This window comes from Miscanthus floridulus, chromosome 16, assembly GCF_019320115.1.
Source record: "Miscanthus floridulus cultivar M001 chromosome 16, ASM1932011v1, whole genome shotgun sequence".
NCBI lineage: Eukaryota > Viridiplantae > Streptophyta > Magnoliopsida > Poales > Poaceae > Miscanthus > Miscanthus floridulus.
This window is the reverse complement of record NC_089595.1, coordinates 25,384,571-25,390,570: the sequence shown is the minus strand read 5'-3', so window position 1 is coordinate 25,390,570 and position 6,000 is coordinate 25,384,571.

Here is a 6,000-nt window from a genome sequence, read left to right as displayed (position 1 = left end):
GGTAGGTTTCTCCGCATTTGGTACGAGGTCAAGCCCGGTGGAGTGAATACCAGCCGTCCATTTTAATCTAACGGATAAATATGACATAGGATTTTAGTTGGGCCGAGCCCAGATTTCATTATCAAGCACAATACTGCATTATGTTTTTTATTTTAATCTTTAAGTGTATTTTTGAAATATTGGTGCCCTAATTTTTTACGGATAAATATGCTCTACGTGATTCCCAACAATTTTTTACGTGATAATATAGACTACTTACGCGGTATTGTCTAGGATTTTTTTAGGGACTTTCGAAGTGTTTTCCATTTTCTATAGTTATAGTGATAAACTATATGTCATGTCAAACAAAGTCAAAAAGTTATACAAAAATATATTTATACTAGGACAATAGTATCTCTAGGCCAATAGACTACAAATCAGATTTGTAGGGACAGCTCAATATTGAGCCATCCATATAAATAGACGTCGAATAGTAAAAATTAAGCACTAAAAATTGATTTTTTTTTTCAAACGATCTCGGATGGATAAATGACTAAAATAAAAGTTGTAGATCTCAAAAAGTTATGAAACTTTGTTGTTTGCAACTTTTTCATTTGAAATCATTTACTACTTCAAAATATTATTTGAAATTTAATTTTGAAATTATTGAAGAACTTTGCTTTCTCTTTTTAATCTCTGTTGTGCTGCGCTTGTGCGACCTAAAGCCGAGCGAATTCCCAGCTTAGTGTTCAAATTTATATATAGATATAAAAAAAACTGAACTGCTACAACAGAAGCAAATTCACTTGCGGACTAATGGTATGACTATTATTTTGAATCCTCGAGATCTCACGTTCAAGCCCACTTTTTTTAAATTTTATAATGTTTAATATAATACTAATATTTAATATTAATTTCTGTGCACCCCGTGCCTACGTTGGTTTTTTAACATTAATATTAATTCCTAGTCCTTTAATATTAATTCCTACGCGTTTGAATCAGTGTTACTAGTCAAAAAATTTTATGCAATGATTATACACTAAAATCATGTATCAATTTGTGAAGAATGTATATTGCCAATTTGTTAAAATCATTTTAGTTTTTTATGTAAAGATATGCAAAGGAACTACGGTGGTTATGCACATATTTTCGAACTCCAACATAACTCCAACATATAAACGAATGGCCACATTTAAATAATGCAACGTAGCAAAATAGGTCTACATTGACAACACGTTCCCATATGTTTTACAGGATATGCCCAAAATGCATGGAAAAAACACTATACGGTCATACACGAGTTTGTGCAAATGGACGTGAGAAACAATCTAAAAGTATGGACATCATAACTATTCTCAGATGACAAATTAGAGTATATCATTGTCGACATGGCTGTGGAACATGACAACATGAACAACAATGTTTTGAAAAATCAATAAATTATTTTGTCACGCACAAATTTCGTCATAGGTTGATGGTATTTGTAAATTAGACTTTGTGACACAGAAAATGTCTCTGTGACGTAGCAAACATTGTCACTAAATGCTATTGGACTAGCTATATGACATTTTTTTGACATACAACTTTTTATTGTCACAAAGTCGAAATGCCTAAAACAGAATGTCATAAACCGGGTGATATAATGACATTAGGACCTGTTGTCATACTAAATATGTCAAAAAACCACACATTTCTTGTAGTGTGATATCGCAGGGACGGGAGAGCCGCATGATCCAACAAACGGTAATGGTGTCAATCAGGACGGTGAGAACGAGCAACCATGGACCCTGTCCGGCCTGCTCGATCTGGGTCAAAATGACCAAGATGGCCAAGTAACTTTGGTATCATGTGACTATGTAGCCACACACGCTAATCAATTGAGAGGGTCATATCTTACTTGGTGTCTCTAGCAGGAGCCTCCACCGGCCGAGGAGCCAGAGGGTTCGGGTAGCAGGAAGGCTAGATACAAGCGAGGAGTGTCAATTCCTATTGGTAGGAATGCACAGTGGCACATTACTGAGTTTGATGAATTCGGGGATCCACTCTCACTGCCTATAACTTTGACCAAATACAAGATTATCCTCGGGTTACTTGTTAGGGACTTCATCCTGATTAGGTATAGGAAGTGGATTGGGAAAGATGATGACCCATGGAGGGTTCACGAAAGTGAGAAGGATTACATATGGGATGTCAAGATCCTAGAGTATTTCACTTTCCCAGCCGAGTATGACAGGGAGTTAGTCAAGAAAAAAGCAAAATAAATCATGGGGACATGCTTCAAGAATTTCAATGGGACATTGTACAAGAATTTTGTCCTCCAAAATAAAAAGCTAGATTTCGATGGTGGACAGTTTAGCAAGCAGAAGGACTTCTGGTAGGATTTCAAAGAATACAGGTTATCTGAGGAGTACTTAGAACTGAGCAGGAAGAATAAGGAGAACTCACAGAAAGCGACGAATCCTCATCATCTCGGCTCTCATGGCTACGCCAAAAAGGTGCCAGAATTTGAAGTAGAACTTCAAAAGATGGATCGCCTTGCTGAGGAAGGCGTTCAGGTTGAGACCACCGATTGGGAGCCTAGATCGGTAATATACTGTATGGGGAGGAATGTACGGCACGCCGAGGATGGGAGCTTTAGCTCCACAAATCAACCCATGAGCGAACTCATCCAAAGGATCTTCCAGGTAACTGAGGAGGTGAGGCAAGGGACTCGCACTTCTAATAGGGAGAAAGACGTGCTCACCCAAGCACTCATAACCAACAAGCACCCTAGTTGCACTAGAGGAACTGGTGTTGTTCCTTGTAAACTAGCATTCCCCCAAGAATCTAGCACTTACCGGAGACACTCGAGGGGTAGAGCGGAACATGTGGTAGAGTATTTGAGGCGACTAAAAGAGATAAAAGACAGAATGGATGCACGGATTGAGGCGACTGTTGAAGCACTAGTCCAGCAAATTTTGCTGTCTAAGGGGTCAGGAGTACCACAAAACCCTACTCCTACTGCCTTTAGCCCATAGTTTAGGGGTCACAGCAGCTGCGGATCGACCCCGCTCGATGAAGAAGATGCGAATGTGCCTCATCTGGTGGACGGCATCACTGAACCCGTCAATTTCAAGTTGTACATCCATCAGGAATGGACAAAGGACAAGGTGGCACTCGGCCAAGCCTGGCCTATGGGAGACGGGACCATTAATGGCTGCCCAATTCCATAGGTGTACGCTCATGTCACCATTGATCGAATACTTGATAAGAAATATAACAAGATACACATTGAGTACCCCATAGCGGAAGAACAGGTCGAAACTTGGTCATAACAAGGGCTCTCAAGTGGCCTGGTGCAAGCGTTTCATTAAGCTTGACCACCAATTGTCCTCTGATGATGAGGATGACTATGAGTCTTTGCCCACCCACGATGATCACTCACCATCTCCCAACAGAGATCACTCTCCTCCTCATCCCTTGCCATCACCCCCGAGAAGACAGAGGTCTCCTTCTATTCCTCCTCGTCCGACTCCATCTTTTCAGCCTCGAGAAAAGAGACTCCTCCTCCTCCTCCTCCTCCATCTTCATCAGCCTCGGGAAAACAGAATTCTCGTCGTCATCCTCCTTCTCCTCCTCCACCTCAGCCCAAAAAAAAGATCAAGGACATCCTCGCAGTCGTAGAAAAGGTCCTTGGATTCGGTCGCTAATGCTCCCAAAGTGGACCAACAAAAAAGAAAAAGGTCATTCAGTGGTAGCGTTACCACCTTGATGAAAGAAAAATTTACAGCACACATCTCGAAGGAAGATTATGTTAGTTTCTTCAATCTCTGTGTCTCATTGCCTCTGTTTTTGTTGAAGTCCAAATTCGAAAGGCAAACACAGAATAAATACGCTACAATAAGAGATGAAAAAATACACAATAAAGATTTATGGAACATATAGAAGTACATCGAAGACAACCCAGAATTAACCATGGAAGAGGTTATGAACATCTATTATGATGTACAAGGGACGGGAACACCGGCAATGAAGTATGAAAGGGGCAATCTTTTGGTTCCCGATCATAAGTATAAAAATTTGACAACATATATGCGCCAGTTACATGAATATTACGTGGCTCAAGCAACAGAGACGGACGACTTTGGTTTTGGGGTTATTATCCGTTCGCCACATGTTTTCCATTATCCTGAAGAAGAGAAGTTCGATGTCGAGTGGGAGTGCTTGTTCTATCTATACTAGAAATGCTCTCTCGATGTTCAAATGTTGACGCTGTGGACTATGTAAGTACCCTACATGCACGATATTACAATTAACTACTCTCTCGAGACACAAATTGTTAACTTTTGAGCACTTCCCATGATTTTATGTAGGTGTATAGCAAACTTTTGCATTCTAAAAAGCAAATGGGATAACATAGGCTTCTGAGACCCCTTGCGAGTCAATGAGAGGACATGTCTAGGCCGCCATGGATGTGACGTGGAAGACCTAAAATAGAGATTGATTGCTGTTTTCGATGAATTCACGATAAAGAACAAAACCCACATACTTCTAGCCTACAATTGCGAGTATGTGTTCTCGGCTTTTAATTTTATGCTTTTTTTTGTTAAGATTATTCGATAATTAGGATTCTGTTATTGTAGCAACCATTTCGTCTTCATTTGTGTTAATATTGCCAAAAATCTGATCGAGGTGTGGGACTCGAAGAAAAAACTATTTCATCATCTGAATGCACTAGTGGCAGTGCTGAATTAGTAAGCGTTCCTAATAACATATTATTTTCTTATCACACATACCGCTTTCTAATGTTTCTCCTTTTAATGATGCTCAGTGTCTGAAGAAGACATATCGGTGGAACACCGGTCCCATCCAAGGTTGTCGGAATGGAGGGGAAGTACCTAAAATAGTCAGTAGGAAACAATGAATGCGGGTTTTATGTAATGTGGGCAATGCTTCACTACATTGGTGGGAAATTGGAAGAAGCCGATAAGTTGGTGTGTATAATCCCCATTTCATTTATGTCTGTTAATAATTCAACAAAATAATTTACTGTTCCTCTTTGGATATCATCTTTTTTGAACGACAACGCAAGAAATATAACCACGAAAGGCTATTAGACATGGAGATCATTGCACTGCAATCGTCACTAGCAAAATTCATCTTAGCCGAGGTATTGGAAAAAGATAGAGTATTTTTCATTGCACAATCCGTGAAGTACAATCTATGAAGCATTGCACAATCTGTGAAGTCCGAGAACATTTCTTTTTTATTTTGAGGGATCGAGATCTTGATAAGAACATTTGAACTATAACCATAACATTTGTAATATTTAATATTGATGGACCTGTCGTCTACGTAGCGTATATAAAGTGAAACCCGATTCTATGAAAAAATATAAATTAAAATAAATTATAAAACATTAAAATACGAACATAAACATCACTGCCGGTTAGCAACAAAACTGGTAGTGATGGCACTGTCGGCTCGAGCCACAAACCGGCAGCATTGGCTTAGCCACAAACCGACAGTGTTGGTGGAACTGAACTCTACCGGGTGGTCTTATGAACTGGCAGTATTGGTGGAAATGAACACTGCTGGTTTGTAGGAACTGACAGTGATAGCTTACCCTCATCACTACCGGTATGGTTGTGTCGGTTCAAAATCTGGCAGTGATGGGGTATTTTGAACTAGTAGTGAAGTGCTATTCTGACGTAGTGACATCATGGGCTCCAAGGGATGCCGTGACCTGCTCAAATTTGTCCTAAAAGCATCTAGCTAGAAATTTGATGTATTATATGGGAGTATTGATTGGTTCTTAAATTGAAGACGACACGATCAATTTACTTTACTACTCTGGGCGAACTCTTCAACTCCCAGCTTCATTGTTCCACACACTACTATTCTAACCCTAACATGCTGTTCATCTCCTGGTCTAACAATCAAAGGTGATTCCCTAGGCTTGCCGACCAATCTAAGGCAACCACAAACACACATGCCTAGACGGAATCCCTCCCTGGTGAGATCAGCTTCGACAACCTTTGC